General features: G+C 37.3%; 1 pseudogene; it reads left to right on the forward strand.

The window, feature by feature from the left end:
• The window catches only part of LOC128736610 (putative uncharacterized protein DDB_G0286901), a 44,002-nt pseudogene extending 24,615 nt beyond the window's left edge, over nucleotides 1-19,387 (forward strand).
• Nucleotides 19,388-19,653: the final 266 nt, after the last annotated feature.

Consider the following 19,653-nt stretch of genomic DNA (forward strand, 5'->3'; position numbering starts at 1 on the left):
AATAATAATAATAATAATAATAATAATAATAATAATAATAATAATAATAATAATAATAATAATAATAATAATAATAATAATAATAATAATAATAATAATAATAATAATAATAATAATAATAATAATAATAATAATAATAATAATAAAATAATAATAATAATAATAATAATAATAATAATAATAATAATAATAATAATAATAATAATAATAATAATAATAATAATAATAATAATAATAATAATAATAATAATAATAATAATAATAATAATAATAATAATAATAATAATAATAATAATAATAATAATAATAATAATAATAATAATAATAATAATAATAATAATAATAATAATAATAATATAATAATAATAATAATAATAATAATAATAATAATAATAATAATAATAATAATAATAATAATAATAATAATAATAATAATAATAATAATAATAATAATAATAATAATAATAATAATAATAATAATAATAATAATAATAATAATAATAATAATAATAATAATAATAATAATAATAATAATAATAATAATAATAATAATAATAATAATAATAATAATAATAATAATAATAATAATAATAATAATAATAATAATAATAATAATAATAATAATAATAATAATAATAATAATAATAATAATAATAATAATAATAATAATAATAATAATAATAATAATAATAATAATAATAATAATAATAATAATAATAATATTGATTTCATTTCTTATTCATTCAATTCTTATCGTTTCTTCAAATATTTCCATATCTGTAATCCTGTTCCTTTCATTTTTTTTCCTTCTATTGTATATATGTATGTTTGTATGTATATATGAAGGGAGGAATGCCACCCGTAGTTCAAGGTGTTGCCAGTGTATGTGGGTAGACTTACAGCAGATCCAAATTTGATTATCAAATAAATTTAAGAAGCATAAAAACTACAAGGTATACAGTCCTAAGGATTGTACGAAAGGGTGACGTAGGACTGTATCAAATCATTACTTCAAAGACTAATGTAAATTGCATTTCTGGCATAAGTAACTTTATAAGAATCTGTGAGTGCCATTTAGTATTGGGCGGTACCGTATCGATACCCGCTATACTCGAAGGCCGATATTTTGAAATATTTTATCGATACGACGCCGATATTATGCTAAATCGATACTTTCATCCTGGTACTGTTTTGACAAAGCGGGATACGCAGTTGAAAAAATATGGCCTAAAATAGGCCAAGAAATGCTCAAAGAAGCTGTATTTTAAGGTTTTTTCCTCGCACTGTTTTTTTTCAGGTATGTAGCTTAATTCTCAAATTTACTTTATTGGAACTGAATCTTATGCAAAACCTTGAACAATGCAACTTACATGTTTGACGCTTATTGAACAGTAAGTGCATACGATACGCGATTTTCGGCAATTCAGAACTGATCAGAGAGCATACAGACTAGTAATGGGCGTTGACGACATTAACAAAGACTTTCCAGCTTTTTAAACGTCACAATAGCGGCATAATACGTATTCATAAATCAAACATTATTTTTGACATTTCTGTTCACGTCAATTTGACCATTGCCAAGAGGAGGAGTTTATACGGGCTTTGACGAGCGCAGAATGAGTTTACCACGATCCTGAGGAGGAGAAAGTAGCAGAAGTGGAGCAGAGATTGTGAAGAGCTAGAACCGAAAAGTACCGATTGCCTGTAGAGCTCGGCAGGAGAGTTCGTAGAATAGTGGGCTTTAGCCCGTGCTACTACGTAACAAATTTTTACTCTCCGGCAGGTCCTCTAGAGGTGTCTGGAGTACAGCGTGCCACCCATCATATTTTTGTGGATTCCGTAGCAGCATACGATTCAGTTGGGCGCGAACAGCTGCGGCAGGTGGTGCGCAAGTGCGGCCTTCCGAACAAAGTGACGTGTTTGAAACAGAGCTGCACTGGAGAAAGTGATGTGTTGCGTGTGTGTTTTGGAGGCACTCTCTTTGCTCAACATGTTTTTTATAGGTTAACTTTTATAAATCCCTTTTTTGTGTAGCATGTTCAAATCCCAGAATGCCGCCTTAAATAGTATCGATAAAGCTAACATCGATACTTCACGAACAATATATCAACAGTATCGACAAAGCGGCGATATTCAATTATAGATACTTTTGGGAATGTTGCCCAATGCATTGTTTAAGTGAATATTTAAAAGAGAAGAGCGAAATATTCATATTCAATTCTTCATTGAATGCAATGGTGGCTTTGAAAATACGTGGACGGGGGTTCATAGGTACAACGCCTGCAACCATTGAGACATAGGGATTTCTTTTAAAAATCACTTGTGTGCATCACAAAGATTGAAATAGTAATGAATAACCAGCCCACAGATTACTGTTTTAATCTGGCCTTTAAAATGGCCATTGGTTACAAATAACATTCAAGTCAAAGCACGTTCATCGCAAATATGACGAGCCATTCGAATGTCCTTTTCTTTTGACATGAATGGCAACAGGCACGTAAGTTAGCGGCATCGATTCACTGTCCTTTGCCCCGAGAAGGTTTTACTAATTTGTTTTATTTGAATGAGAATCCACAGGGATGAGGGGTCTCAAACCATCATAAATAGAATTATGCCTCCAAAAACTCCCACATGCCAAATTTGGTTCCATTTGCTTGATTCGCTCTAGAGTTATGAAGAAAGTTGTTTTTAATTTGTATGGGATCCCCCCTTCTTAAAGAAGGCAAAGGTCCAAATTCAGCACAGAAAAAAAATCCTGCCTGTAAAAACCCCCACATGGCAAATTTTGGTTCCATTTGCTTAATTAGTTCTTGAGTTATGAGGAAATTTTTACTTCATTTGTATGGGAGCCCCATCCCTCTTAAAAGGGGAGGGGGTCTCAGTACACCATAGAAAAAATCCTGCCTCCTGAAACTCCCACATGCCAAATTTGGTTACATTTGCTTGAGTTCTCGAGTTTTGAGGAAATTTGTGTTTTATCTGTATATGAGTACCCCTCTTATGTCCTCCTACAAATTGCTCTCTTAGCCCCTCCATAAAATTGCTGGTCATTTTATCTATCCAACAACATATAAATTGTTCAGTTTCGTGAAGTAGTTTAGTAGGTATTTGCATTTAAAACCTTTCATTCAAACGTTACAATTCTATTTTCGTTTTCACAAAGTGCTACCAAGTCCCAGTATAGTAAATTCGCAGTCCTACGTCAAAATGGTTTGGGCTGACCCACAAGCAGATGTACTTGTGCGCCTGCCGGTGTTATTAGAATCTCCTTCCAGCATTAAGATACATGATAGGATGTATTACACTCAAATCTCGTTTTACGCCCACTATTGAGGGGACTTAAAAAAAATCGTAAAAAAAGGATGTTAATTCAAATTTCGGACGTAAAAAAGTGGGCATAAAACAAAATTACGTAAAATGAATGGTTTTACGTCCAGTGATGCTAGTGAATCAATTTCCCTGCACCAGCTCTAACCCACGTGATGGGCTGTTTGTTCGAAGAGCACAACATATATATTGTTTCAGACCTTTAGGAGTTTCCTCCTAGTGCACAGTGACCACTGTAGACTTAAAATTATTTGACGCTATTAATAAGGGAAAAGCTTCCAAATAACTAACTTATGCCTATTTTGTTCAATTCCTTCGATTGATGTCTTTTCAAAAGAACACACTCCTAATGGGCTGATACCGAATGGCCGAAACACAAAAGGTCGAATCACGAATGACCGAAATCCAAATGGCCGAATTTCAACAACAGTCACAAAAGGCCGAGTCATAAAAGAATTTTCTCGGAATGACTAAGTAAGTAGTACGTCATATATAGTTTATTAAGTTAAATAAAAGGTGTAGGTGAGATGACTCATCATCAAATGTTGTTTTGGAAAAATGCGAAAGGAGAAAGCAGTGCAAAATTGAACAAAATAAACTTAAGTTAATTATTTGGAAGCTTTTCTCTTATTAATTGCGTCAAACAATTTTAAATCTACATTCATTTTTAACTCGAAAATAGGCAAAAAAATTGCTGGTAACATAACTTGTTAGAAAGAGATTGTCAACGTAAACAAAATGGCGTTTGTTGCATCCGAAGTACAGCTTAATTGTTCTGTAAACATGACTGAGATGTATTTTTAAAACAACTGTAACTTTTGAGGATACAAACAGATATAGTCAATTGACACATACTTTTACAGGTTTTTTGTTGTACTTTTAAATAGAAGTTGTTTGATCTACCACCATTTGCCACCTTGGGAAATATTTAAGCTCAAAAAAGTACTATTTTTCACAAAAAAGCTCTCCGAAACTCCGAAACTTTAAAAAATAACATACAATAATGTTCTACAAAAACGTTGATTTTAGCAAGATAAACAACTTTCTAGAACACTATGAACACGTAAAAATTGACCAGAATAAGTCGGGGTTAAAAACTGTTTTAAAGGGTTTGTCCGCGAATAACGCTTCATAGATAATTTCCATGAAGAGATACAAGTATGGTGTCTTTAACAAAGTTGTTTGTATTAATATTTACTACAACTTTGCTGAGAGTACCATACCTGTATCTCGAATATACGAGAAAAACCATTTCGTATCTCACTTTTAAGGAAATTAATCGCCCAAAGATTTCTCTCACAAGAAGGGGCTTGTTATACCAAGAAATGTTCCTAAAGACACTACATGCGAAAAACTTCACGTTTTGGTGCAATATCACACGATCACATATTTCGCTGTTTGGCCCACTGTGTAGTGATTGCGGTTGACTGCTTACACCGTCCTCCAGTCTTCCACTGATATGATGCCCCTGTATTGTTACGCTCCCTTATATTTGTCACATAATGTAAGTATTGTAAATATGCGTTTAAAACAAGATGAATCAGCCCACAGGTGAAAAGCTCAAAAATAAAGAAAAAAAAGCATGAATATGAAGTATGAAATTTTAACAGTCAAATGGAGCAGCCTCACCAGTATTCTTTAGTACCGAATTGTGTTTTACTAAAAAATCCATTTCAAACGTCTGTCCGGCCTGTTAGCGCTAATACGTGTACCTCTCCATACTGCTACGATCAGGGATCAAGGCCAGGGCTTGAAAAGAGATCGTAAACTGACTGTGACTGTGTGAATACGTACGCTTTTCGCATTCAACTTGCGCTTTTGACGATCATTTGACTGTTTTTTGAATCCAGTCAATCTGCCGCTCGCGACACTGCAACTTACAATCCACGTGACCTCTCAAGAGAATCCAACGGTCGTTCTCCCGCTTTGTGTTCATATTGAAGAGTGTAAACAGCAAACAGACGGGGAGCATAATGTGAAGATTTCTTCCATGCACATGTAGTGTTTGTAGGAACCGTAGGACTATGTCTTTGTTTACTATACTGGGTTGCACTTAGAGAAAACGAAAATCACCATTTCGTACAACCCTTAGGGTTCTATACCTTGTAATTCATAACGTAAGACTACGTCTTACGACAAAGTTTGGGATAGAGTGTCATTCCGAAAAATCAAAAAAAGCAAATTTCACGTATGAAATTCAAATATGAAAGATTTTGAACGCTAATAGCTCGGCCAATTATAAATGGATTTTCATGGTTTAGATACCGATCGACTCATAATAGATGTAGCAATTATGTGGGTTCTATTATAACTTTATTTTAAAATCACTAATTAGTGAAAATTAACGAAGAGTTTCAAGGTCATACATATCTGAAGTTGTGCTCGGAGGTGTTGCTTGCTCCACTTAGGAAATTTAGAAGATCACTGCAAGTGTTGCGGCTAGAAACCCTGCCTCACAGCAACGATGTTGGCCGATGAGGTCGACGCGTCGCTTCGCTTGAGGCAAAGCGTCAGTGGACAGTTGTCATCATGATAGAGCGGAAATCTATCAGAATTGAGCAGTTACGTTAATGGTTTCATCGGACGCACACTTCATTATTCTACTTAATATTATCCTAAAAACTAGTTAAACATGCATTAAAATTACAATTTATGAATCCTATTTACAGCTAAAGTAGTGAGTATTAATTAAATTAGAAATTCGCTAAAACTAACATGCAAACAACAGTTACAGTTACAAATTAAATCCTAAACCTAAAACATGCGGTTACAATTGTGTCACTGAAAATTGTAAGTTAACCTAAATGTTAAAATAACCTAAAACTAATTTCTAAACTTAAACTATGTTTTACAGCTTAAAGCTGCTTCCTTGGGAAATAAAAGAAAGTTGCTAAAAAGAGTCAGTGGACATTTTATTTGTTCCGTAACCGCCGGAACAGCAAGAGAGCAAATTTTCTGAACTGTGGAAATCTTCATTTATGTTCCATGTTCACAAAAAATGTAACATAAGAGACGTTCGGAATTACAGAGGCATCACCTACTGTTGCGGCAGAAAGCCGCATTGTAATCTTCCCACGCAGCTTCTATTGTCCAGCCGAATCTAGTCACAACTGCTCCAACTGCTCAGCTATCTCCTCTGATCTCAAGACAGCTTTTGATCGAGTGGATCACGGAGTTCTGTTAAGCAAACTAAAGAAACTTCGAGCCTGTAGATTCTTAATCGTCTGATTCAGATTCTATTTGATAAACCGATCACTTTGCGTTAAAATCGGAGCTTCTTGCTCAGAAGTGTTTACGAATGTTTCGGACGTTCCACAGGGGAGTAATCTTGGACCCCTTTTATTCTAGCTAGATATTTCTGTTATAATTCGGCCCTAATATGAGCCGGTTCCGGATAGCGCGTGCCATGGCTCGCAACCGAAGCAGAGTAACTACAATCGATGAATTGTTTAAAAAAAAACCACATGTTTCAAACAGATTTCGAAAATTTGAAAAAAACATCTAAAAACACGGTCTTCCATGGAACACTGAACTCCCAGACCATGTGACATATGGCCATGATCTGTAGGAATTATGAAAAAGCTTTTCGGGAAAATTCCCAAATTTGGCGAAAAAATATTAAGGCCATTACAAACATTTTTTAAGCTTTTGTCCTTCCGATGCTACACCACTGAAGGTGCGGGGGCGAAAAAAAAAACGGAATTTTTTTAATCACACAAAAAAATTAAGAGTTTAAGGAATTTTTACTTGAAGTTTAATCGTGAAACTCAAATTTATTCTTGCTTTTGATATATGTACGTTATTATTTTCCATGCGAAAATCTTCCAAAATAGAGTCAAAATCGAAAAAAAAATTTTTGAAAATTACATTTTTTGTACGTCCATTTTTGTTTCGTGCTAGAAGCTCCATACACGCTTTTTTCGAATTCTTCAGGCTATAAAACCCACAGATAATTGATTTTATACATATATTTGCCCCCCGATTTTTAGAGCCAAATTTGAAGGGCGGGGGACAAAAACTTTAAAAATAATTTGCAATGGCCTGAAGGTTACGGACGTGATCGGATCATTAAAAAATTAATATCAAAATAAGCGGATAAGTCTATAGAATCTGAAATTAAAAAATCGTGATAATTTTTAGACGTGCATGTCCCCTAAAATTTCAGTGATTCAATGGAGTCGCAAAATGCTTTGTAAACTTGTTCAATTATGTTTCAGTTATTCAATGGAAACGCATAGTATTTTTGTTAATTGTAGAAAAACTGAGATTGGAATGAGTGAAAAAAAATTAAATTAAATATATGGAATTGGAAACATAAATGAAATAAAAAATATCTAGTTACCAACACAATTAGTTGAAACCATTAATGATTTGAATTAACCAACAAGTGTTTGAGTGGATAATAAATGTATTTTTCAAAAAAGCACTTTTAACTTTTAGCTATCGTAAAATTGTCTCAAAGTTGAAAAAATAAAGGCACTGATCTGCAATGTTTCAAACCCAACCTGCAACAAGGTTGCCGCTCCAGGAAACTCGTAACAAGAGTTAATCAACATTCAATTGTGATTGCTTACCTCCAACTCCAGTGTAAATATAATTACAAAGTGAAAGTCATTATTTCCTGAAACACAAGCACCTACTCGAAGGTAAACAAAGCTACGAGCGACGAGCTATGAGCTGCGAGACAGACGGTCTCCATAAAAAGTCAGTCACTCACTTGCTGGGGCTGGCATCGTGGAAAGACATTTCGAATTTTATTCACCATAAGAGCACTACAGAGCGTGGCGAAAAGTAAATGAAAGCTCCAGAGAGCTTCGCAGAGCAGCTCCGAATGTTGTATTGACTTGTATCTGTGCCGGTACAAAGTATAAAGTGGGAACTTTGTATATACCAAGTATCAACATCTCGTTTCATCCAGCTTGACGTTCAGCGTGGCGATGTATATCAATTTAGAAATTTTAATTAAACTTTTTGTTTTCGAGCTGTGTGATACCGGTGCGTCTAAATATTTGTTGATTTTGTTGATTATTTCGCTACCTGGACAATTTGACTCCATGTGGAAATAGTTGCAAACGTAGACGCAAATCATACAAGTATTTTGCAAAAAAATTGAAAACATTAAATAAATATTCTACTTGTTTGCATTTTTTTATTTCTTTTATACAAGCGACTTCAAAACCTAGAAAGATTGTCTTAACAAAATTTTACACAGCCCAAGTTGAGGCCAAGACGCTGTGCTTCCGTTAACTTTCATTTCACCCTCGAGGCAGCAGTGTCACGATTCTTCAACTTTCCGCATCAAGCTAAACGCTTCCGCCGTGCTTCTTCTGATCACCGCGTCGCGCCGGTTCCTTCGGAGCAATCCAAGCCCAACAGATTGGATTGAGGAAGGAAGAAACCAAGCGACTTCATCGACCGGGTTCGACTGTCCGAAAGTCACTTAGCGCAAGCACTCGAAGGAATCATTTCAGCATCTCACTAATGAGGCTTTAACTAATTTCCCTCTTATCGTTTCTATCGTTAGATTACCATCCAATTTCGAAACAAGTGGATGCAATCTAGGGCAATGTAAAACTGCTGCTTTTCATATCTGTCTGGAATCGGAACGGAACTGCCTGACGTCCAGCCGGCAGAAGCAGCAGCAGCAGCAGTAGCAGAAGACATTCGAAATTACGAATCCACTGACAGGGAAAAACACGAAATGGTGCCAGCCAGTAGTCATTGCTTTCCAGAAATAAGTGGAAAAGCTTTCCTTTATGCTTGTTCGTGTGCTTGAAATGAAATGGGAGAAAATTTGCTGTTTCTTCACGATAATGATCTAAGCTCAAGCTGTCTGGCTCTGACTCTGACCGTCGTCGACGTCTTGGTCGTTCGACGGCGCGTAGGTTCGTGCGAGTAGTTCTGCTTTTCGAGCATCGACGTCTTACGAGAGCTTGCTGTTTTCGGTGTCTCTTCAAAGCTAGGAGGAAATATGCAGAAGAAGTCTGCAGTTGTTCGAGAAAAATATACGAAAGCTGTAGTTGGATCGTCAAATGTTTTATTTTTTTCGGTGAATGTCAAAATAGTACGATTAATGCTTCAAAAGGTAAACACAGGTTATGAATATTTATTAGCGGGTACTTTATATACAGATCATTTTAAATTTTGTTTGCAAATAATATTTGCAGAATGCATTTACCACTTTATAATATTTGAGAAGAAGAACAATATGATTATAATTTTATGTTGAGGTTAATATCACTGGCGTGCCCAGAGCTGGGGGTTGACCTTCATATTCGATTTCTAGACCAAGTTCATGTCTAATTTTAAATCAGCTTCAAAGTTCTGTTTGAAGAAAAAATTTACATTTTATTTTATTTTTTATTTTTTTTATTATCAGATTTCATGTACAGGGTGAGTATAAACAACTATGAGTGCTTTTTGAACGTGTTTAAATTAAAATGGGTTAATCAGAGATTTGAAGAATATATTCAACGATGATCTTCGATTGATTCCATGCAGAAAACAACGAGTGCACGGTTTGACTGAACAGCAGAAGGTTGCAAGAGTTGAAAGATTGTTAAAGTTGAAGAGAAAGTTGAAAGCACCACGGTGATTGGCAAGCTCTGTGTTCGGACGAACAAATTAAATGATCGGATATACGCAGCACATCTTTTTGATATTCCTTGGGACAAACTGGCAGTTCAAAGGTTTCAGCACGTTTCCATGGTGATGGTATGAGGATGTTTCTCCAAAAATTTGCAGGTTCCATTGCTGTTCAACCTGGTGTTAAAATCAACATTAAATATTATATCGATAATGTTTTGAAGAACCATTTGTTTTCCATCGTCAAAAATATATACGAATGCACCATACTGCTTCCAACAAGATTCTGCACCATCTCACCAGGCTAAAGCTACACAGGCTTGGTTTTTTGCGGATTTTGTTTTTTCCTCTCGACTTCTATGCATTTGGTTACTTGCTAGGTAAAATAGGGAACATCAAAGGATTGACTGTGGATACTTTCAAGATACGTTTGGATTGGGAAAGATTTGGAAGGAAATGCCTTAGGATATCGTGCGTGCCAACTGTAACGATTTTCAACAACGATTGCGACTGCTATTTAAAGCAAAAGGAGAAAGGTTTGAATTAATTTAAGACATATGTTATGGATATACCTAACTCGAAATACACTCAAAATTAAAATTTATGCAAGCCTCTGTACTGTAGCCATTAACTTTACTGATACTTTTTACTACTCACCCTTTATAGCAAACTATTGCGCCTGATTTCATGTGGAACTCCAAGTTCAGCTTCAAACCCAACTTAAATCCCCTTTTAAGTTCAAATTCAAATCCAATTTCAAGTATAATTTCTACTTCAAACTGTAGAAAAATTTTCGGCTAAAATTAAACAAAATTCAAGGCCAATATTAAATCCAACTCCAGTTCAGTTTCAAATTTAATTCCTTGTCCGATTTCAAGTGGAATTGCAAATTTGGTTTAATTTCAATTTTAAGTTAGCTTAATTTCAATCCCATTTTAAGTTCAATTTAATTCTAATTTCAAGACTATTTTTAAATGTAATTTCAAATCTCATTTCAAATCAAATTTAGGCCAAATTTCGTGTCCAATTTCAAATGCGGTTTTGAATCTAATTTTCAGTTTAAATCGAAGTAATGCTGCAAGCTCAAATTAATCTGAATTCAAGCTCAGTAACATCCAGTCTAATTTCAAATCCAACTACAGTTCAATTTCAAGTTCACTTCCATGTCATGTTTCACGTTCAGTTTTTAGTGCGATTTCAAGTCCAATCTCAAATGATAATTGAAAAGTTTCCGTATTTATTTTCTTGTCCGAACTCCAAATCCGGTTTGAAGTCCAGTTTCAGGTTCAATTTCAGGTTTAATTTCCAACGAACTTTGTAGTAAATTTTGAGTTTTGAATTCTGAAGTTCATTTTCTTAGCATACTCACATAATGAATATCCCAAGCAACAATGTGAGTTTTATTGTATTCTTATTGCAGCATTCAAAACCAATTTTGGTCTTAAACGCCATCTTCTTCTTCTTCTTCAGCAGCATAGAGCTGGGGTGGCTCGTGCTGTTTCAAGCACTCGTCTCCATTCAACTCGGTCTTGGGCCACTCGTCGCCAATTTCCTAGTCGTCTCAGAAGTCGCAAATCGCTTTCGACCTGGTCGAGCCATCGTGCACGTTGGGCCCCCCTGTTCCTGGTGCCGGTGGGGTTGTTGAAGAGGACTATTTTCGTCACACTGTCGTCCGGCATCCTTACGACGTGTCCGGTCCACCGTAGCCTGCTAAATTTCGCTAGATGTACGATGGGAGTCTCCCCAAGCAGTGCCTGTAGCTCGTGATTCATACGCCTCCGCCACTCTCCGCTTCCAGTTTGTACTCCGCCAAATATCGTCCTCAGCACTTTCCGCTCAAACACGGCAAGGGCGCGTATGTCCTCCGTAAGCAGCGTCACGGCTTCAAGTCCATAAATAACTACCGATCTAATAATGGTTTTGTACATTGTTAGCTTCGTGCGGCGGCGTATGCTTCCTGATCGTAGCGTTTTACGAAGGGCAAAGTAGGCCCGATTTCCCGCTTGGATGCGCCGCTGGAACTCCTAGTGTTGTTGTCCGCGGTCACCAGCGATCCCAAATACACGAACTCCTCTACTACTTCTAGTTTGTCGCCGTCAACGGTTACCGTCCGTGGGAGGCGCGCATTTGTTTCCTTTGAGCCTCTTCCTTTCATGCATTTGGTCTTCGACGTATTTATTTTTAGCCCAATTCTCCTAGACTCCGCTTTCTGTCTGGCGTAGATTGCCTCCGCCGTCGCAGAGTTCCTGGCAATGATATCGAAGTCATCTGCAAAGCCTAGAAGTTGGCTAGCCTTGATAAAAATCATGCCTCTCGTTTCGATGCCCGCTCGTCGGATCACCCCCTCAAGAGCGATGTTGAACAGCATGCAGGATAGACCGTCACCTTGTCTCAACCCTCGTCGCGACTCGAAGGGACTCGAGAGAGTCCCAGAGATGCGTACGAAACACATCACTCGATCCAATGTAGCTCTGATCAGCCGCATCAGTTTGTCCGGAAAACCGTATTCGTGCATTATCTGCCATAGCTTGTCTCGATCGACTGTATCGTATGCTGCTTTGAAATCAATAAAAATGTGATGCGTGGGCACGTTGTACTCCCGACATTTCTGCAAGATCTGTCGGATAGTAAAAATTTGGTCCGTAGTTGCGCGAGCCCCCATGAAACCCGCCTGATAATTCCCTACGAAACCTTGTGCTATCGGTGACAGCCGGCATAACAGGATCTGGGAGAGTACCTTGTAGGCGGCGTCACAACAGAAATTATTACTTGGGATGTATAGCATATTCAATACCGATATATATATATATATATATATATATATATATATATAGAAGTAGTCCGTTTTACGCTGCTTTCCAGAAAAAGAAACTGAAATAGAAAAATGAGACAAAAGGAGAAACAACGAAAACGAACACTAAAGAAAACGTGAAAAAAAACTGGACAAATGGAATAGAAAAATGAAAAAACGCGCGAGAGCAAAAGAAGAAAAATTGGAATGAAAAAAAAAAACAAAAACCAAAACGTGACAGAATAGGAAAGAAAGTGGCAACTAAAAAGTGAAAACAGAGTGCAAAAAAAGAAGAAAACGGGAATGAAAACGAGAGAAAACGAGAGAAAACGAGGCAAAAAACGAAGAAACTGCACAGAAAAAGATGAAAAAGAATTAAAGAGAAAAATCGGACAAAAGAAGGAAAAATCAAAAAGAAAAGGTGTAAAATAATGATAAACTGAACAGAGAGGCAGCAAAGTGCGACAAAAGAGAAAACAGGATGTAAAAGGAGAAAGCAGAACAAAAAAGGAAAAAAAGGAATAAAAAAATGGGTAAGAAATTGAAACGAAAAATAAAAGGGATGAAACGCAAGAGAAAAACAAAACGGGACAGAAAAGGAGGTAAAGCAGAACAATATAATAAGGGGAAAGAGGAGCAGACGAAAAGCGGAATAGAAAAGGAGTTAAGAAACGAACAATAAAAGAAACTCGGGACAGAAAAAAGAAAAAAAAATATCTAGGCAAAAATTGACAAAAAACAACACAAGAAAAGAGGAAAGAAGGACCTGAAAACGAGAAGAAACGAAAGACGAAATACGAAAAACGGTGTGAAAGTGTTACTTGTTTTAGCGGCAGGTTCTTCGTATTGTCATAGAGAAGCAATAAAGAGTGATTCTGACCCAGAATACGTTTCAAGTGTTTCTAGGCTCAATGTGGCCTTAATTTAAAGCCTACAAGAACATTTTGAGAGAGAAACAGAAAAATATCTTATTGCAGGAGAATGCTACAATATAGTATTACACCTTCCCCGTTAGCAAAAATGGTGTAACGGAGAGTAAACATTCAGAAAAATTGTCTTGTAAATGAAAAAAAATTAACTTGTAAACCTTTTTATAAACTTTTTCTCTGAAAATATTTACGATTTTGTGTACAGTAACTTATTTTTGAGTGAGCATGTTTTTCAGAAGAAACCTAGGACTCTGGAAAAGGTCGAAAAACGGGATAGGAATAGCAGACTGAAAAAACGAGAGAAAATAAGAGACGAGAAAAAAACGAGAAACGAGAAGAAGAAACGAAAACCGACAGAGGAAATGAGGAAAATGGAAACAACGTCAAAAGAGAGATACAAAGGGAGGAAATGGGCCAAAAACCGAAAAAAGGAAAGAAAATCAGGAAAATCTGCCTGAAGAAAAAGGTAAAACGGCAAGAGATCAATCAAACAAAATATGCGAGATTAAAAAGAAAAGTCGGAGAGGGAAAGGAAAAAAATAACTTAAACAGAATAAACGTGACAAAAAAGACTGAAAAACGGGCTTGAAAACAAGGAAAAACGTAAGAAAAAAATACGAAAAATAGAACCGAAGAAAACCAATACTACGGAAAAGGTCGAAAAACGGAACAGGAAAGATGAGAAAGGCAACAAAGAAAAAGGGAACAGCGGACAGAAACAAAGAAAAAAAACCAAATGATACAAGAGAAGAAAGAGAAAGAAAAGAGCATAAACGAAAATTAATGGAAAAAATGAAGAAAACAGAAAACGAAGGATAACAAATGGGATTTAAAAGGAGGAAAAGCAAAGCAAAGCCTAGTTGTTACATTCCAGTTGCTACGATCCTATTGACTCTAACAGCCTCTCCCAGCCGAGATTCGAATATACGACAACTGGCTTATTAGGCCAGCGTCATACCTCGAAGCCAACTGGGAGGCTATTTAAAAGGAGGAAGACGGGACAGCAAAACAGCAAAATCGGTCTTAAGTAAAAGTTAAAACAGAAGGAAAACAAACGAAAAAAACGAAATATTTAAAAGGATAACCGTACAGGACAGGGCAAAAAGGAAGCCAAAACAATAAACGTGATAAAAAAGGTGAAAAAATGGGACATCAAAAACTGGCAAACGAAATAGATGAAAAAGAGAAACGAGAAGTTTGAAGGATAAAAGGAGGTGTAATAGACGAAAACTGGAAAAGAAAAAAATGAAAAATGGAACAGAAAAAACGAAAACCGGGAAAGACAATAACAAAAACCGTGAGCAAAATCAAGACTCAAAATAGGAAAAAATGGGACAGAATACCAAGAAAAACGGAATAATGAAACTGAAAACACGGGACGGAAAAAAGCAAAAACGAGATCACAAGAGATAAAAAAAGGAAGGAAAGTGAAAGCGAAAACCAAGAAAACTGTACAAAAAAGAAGAAAAAACGGAATAGAGAGTTGAAAAACGGGAATAAAAAAACGGAATACAAAAAGAGCAAAACGTGTGAGTTTGTGTAAAACTTCGTACCTAATTTAGTGTCCATGTCCCGTTTGTTATAGAAATTATACTTCTTCAAGTTCATATGATAGTTAGAGACCTCTGCCCCCGGAAGGGGGGAGCTCTCGTACAAATGAAATACAAATTTCAATCAAACATTAGAGTTACCCAGGCAACTAAAACACAAAATGTGTATTTCTTGCAAAAGAAGCATGTTCTGATAGAAGTTTGAATCCCTCCTTAGTCAAGAAAGAGAAATACTTGAGCTACTCTTTGATTTAAACTTTGATTTTAACCAGTGTGTGAGCATCAATGGGACGAACTGTGTGCCACAATTCAAGATATTTAACGAGTTGACTTTAATAATTTTCGGTTGATCTATCGAATCTTAGTACAAAATTCTCCTCAACAATGCTACAGTTGAACATCAGTTGTGTCAAATCACAGCAATTTACTTGAATCCACTTGATTCTGCTCTACCTGTAAGTATTTCGTTCCCCAAGTGAATTGGTTTTGCTTACTGGCGAACAGTCATTCGTGGCTAATAAGCAACTGTACAAACAAGAATGTTCGTAATACTTCAGATATGGCTTATTGGAACTAACCAAAGTGGTACAATATCCAACTGATTGAAATGGTTCACTTTGTTGCTAGAGTGAAGGTTCACGTTCTGCTCAATATACCAATATTCGGAAAAGTTTCTCAGCTTTTCAGTGTGACTTTTCCTCCAGTAGTAGGTAGTGCAATAACTGAGCACTGTGAAACCTACGTAATGTCACTTGAAAAAGTTTTCAAACAAAGGAAAAGCTCAACGACAGCAGCCAGCGTAACCATCCTTATGATTCGTTGTTACTTGCTACCCACACCTCCCTCCCCCCATACATGTCAGATGTCATAGTTTTCGTTCCACTCGTGCCGGTTGAAGCATCTGCTGAAGCATCCTGTGCCACAAGAAAGACCCAGTTGGGCTAACAAAGAGAGGAATTGGAATTCCGTTCCTTCGAAAGCGGTATCGTAGCAGCCGTATTGTATATACTTTACTGCCGCATGATGAGATGGCAATCCTCCTACGTACCTAAGTATGTATTCGTATTGATTTCTTACATTCGTGCATCTGACTTGCACAGGCACCTCCTTTCAACGGGATGGAACATGGAGCCAATATAGCCAATAAGGCATGGCATAATTCACGTTTTATCTGCCGGTTCTCCGCATTCGAGTGCAGTACAGTTGTACACTACTCCGATAGGCTGGCAAATGATATGGAATTCTTGAACTTTAATCCCGAAATAACAATCCGAACGAAAATGCTTTCCCGAACCACCTGTGGTCCGTTTCAGGTTTCAATCTATCGGAACGAACGACCGGTTTGCCGTGCTTCATAATCGTAAAATGTGAAGCAAGTATTACACCCACCGCACCCGGAGGACATTATGCCCGGAAAATTTCTTCGTAAACGAAAGCTAACTTAGTGGAACTGATGACTGCTGCTAGGACCTATTATGCTTGCCTTGGGGCGACATTAGTTGGAAGGTGCGTTCAGTTCGATCGTTGTTTAACTGAGACACATTACCGATAAATATTAAAGAAAGTAATCTACGTGATTTCATTTTTAATTTTAAGTATTACCAGGCACCTCCATTAACGTTAATCTAATCAGAGTGTTCATCCAATTTTTATAAAGGTTTAGTTTTCTGACCTTAAGAACTCAGAGCAAATAATTACAGTGCCAAATTAACATAAAAACACTCGAAATGAACAGTTTAGTTGAAATCAAACCCAAAATTTGGATGGATGTGAACGACGAGTTACTACCAGGTGCAGGTGAATCACATTATTCCTACTTTCAAACGCTGCTTACGTTCCTCGGTGATGATGCCCAGTCCAATTATGAAATGGGTACGATCATGGAAATTTTAACCGGTGCTAAAAATTTCCCGCTAAAATGTTAATGAAGCTAATTATTCTCTTTGCGGGATTGAATATTCTAATTTGATTAATTATTATGTTGCGCAGCCGGCCGAAATCTCCATAGGGTAGATAATTTACCTTTTAAAAATAAAACTTTTAATTTTATTCTCAACCAGAACGAAGCTGACCGAAGGCTGGCAGCTTTGCAAGCTAAGAGGATTGCTCGCATTAGCTCGCAGCGCAGGTCAGCTGTGTGGGGTAGAGAAAAAAATCACAGCAGGTTACACGCACCATGAAATTCGCGGTCCTTTCGACCCACCATAAATTAACGCCGAGGTTTTGCCGTCGTATTAGCCATCCGAATCTGCGACAAAAAAGGGCGGGAAATCACCGAATTCAAACTGTCAGTTTCAGGTACAGTTCAGGCCATATACTTTTGCTTCACCTGAGCGCTGCTGGTGCTGCATCGAATGGAATATTTATCACACCATCATCACGGAAACACAAAACAAAACGTCTAGCGGATGACTCGGTTGCCGTAAAGTTTTTTCCCTCTAACCGAGTTACCGAAGCAGCGAAGCGGCACTGCACTGCAGCCGCAAAAGCTTCGAAGGAAATGATACCATCCCGTCGTCTCCGGCCACACAGTCCAGACGGGGCGAGGCGAGCTGGCGGATTTCACGTTATCATATTCGTCGACCCGGACCTCTTCATCCTGGCTCGGGTGCGCGGGTGCTGCGGTTATAGTCCGAGGTGTCCGGGGTGTCCTGCTTGCACCTTTCACTGTTAGCACAGTTGTGTCCACGCTGGTCGACCGTCCGGTGTCCCTGTGGGAATGGAAAGTGGTGCCAACCACCATTCCGTCCGTGACAGCAACGCTCTCGGTGTAGTAGATTTAGGCAACCGCAAAAGGGTGACAAATTGAATCGTTGAATCGTTAGCCGTGTTTTGAGAATAACAGTTTCACACCGGATCCATGAACCGATGTGTCCGAGAGAATTGAAGAAGCGAATTAAACTGCAATGGATGTCAAAGATTTAAGCATTTCGCTTTATTGTGCAATTCGAAGATTAAGTTGACGCTAGCATTCTAGAGTATTTCCTAATGCATATCACGCCCACCGTATGCCTGCAGGGTAAATAGTTCTGAGCAGATAGTCACTGTTCTGGTTTGTCCAAAGAAGCACAAATAGCAAGTGCCAGGTAAACGTATCACCATTTAATTAGTCGAGTAAACAATAATTAAATGCTAGAACAATCAACAAACAATCGTGCGAACTGTATAAGACTCGCAGAATGCATTGACGTATTTAATTGTCAATAGTTAGACATACCGGACTCGAAATACTAATTTGAATAACACTGAGATGTTTAGATTTAGATGCACGCTTTGCATTAATTTTCAACTGATCAACAAAAAGCTCAGTACAGTTTGACTAAGCGGAGTACTTAGCACCTTCTAATCGTTATTTAGATTTTTTTTTCTGTTGGAGAAGAAGTTTTAGAATTTCATAGGGAAAGATGTTCTGCTTTATACCTCCTGGTTTCTTCTATTTTGTTACTCATTGGTTGACTAAAGCTTTTGGAGTTGACTAAAGTTTTTAAATAAAAAGAAAACTTTCCAATTCAATGATACTATATACATTTTTTTTCATTTGAATGTGCCTACCCTTTGTCAGCTCCCCCCTTCTGTTGTCCCCCAGCCACTTGTAAAGCTGTTTTGTATTCGATAATCTCTACAGAGCGAGACGGGCTAGTACCGAATGGCCGAAACACAAATGGCCGAATCACGAATGGCCGAAATCCAAATGGCCGAAATTCAACAACAGTCACAGAAGGTCGAATCACGAAAGGCCGAAATTTTTCGGAATGTCTAAATAACTATTCAATAAAAAACAAGAATTGGCAAGTAGTTAACAAATAATGTTTATGTAGGCAAGGCTCGAAGAACAACAGCGGGTGTACCAGGTGCTGCGTAAAGAAAACGTTCGTGAGGTGCTTTCCATGGTGGAAGAACTCAAATCCCAGTTCGAGTGCCGTATGGAAGCAAGGGAGCGGGAGATACGACAAGAGCTGAGCGCTTCTATCACTCCACCGACTGGAAATTCGACGACGATAGAAAGAACGGGTAACCGGTCATCGAATGAGGTGGAAACAGTGATGGACAAATTGGAAAGACAGCTTGCAGAGATGTCAGAGAACCAGAAGCAGCAAACGAGGACTCTGGAGAAGAGAATAAGGGCGAAGGAGATCAACAAAAGCCAGTCCAATCTTTCCGATACTGATTCCAACGAACTTAGCCGAAGTCAACAGGCCGCATGACACGCGGTATCGTAGGAGCTGCCTGCTTTTTCGGGAAATCCGGAAGCCTCTTTTTATCTTGACAACCCGAGGCTATCGTTCACTCGCTAGTCTGCAAGACTCGCGAAATTCCTGCGCTGAAGACGAAGAAACTAGGAACTCTGATCGACTTTAGTGTTGCAGTTCAGAACATGTGTGTAACGATCGTAGCCTGCCCAGCTAGCACCAACTCGTATATCATTGTACGAAAATTATCGTAAATATCTCTTAAAAAATTCGAAATCGTA

Source organism: Sabethes cyaneus, chromosome 2 (assembly GCF_943734655.1).
Source record: "Sabethes cyaneus chromosome 2, idSabCyanKW18_F2, whole genome shotgun sequence".
Lineage (NCBI taxonomy): Eukaryota > Metazoa > Arthropoda > Insecta > Diptera > Culicidae > Sabethes > Sabethes cyaneus.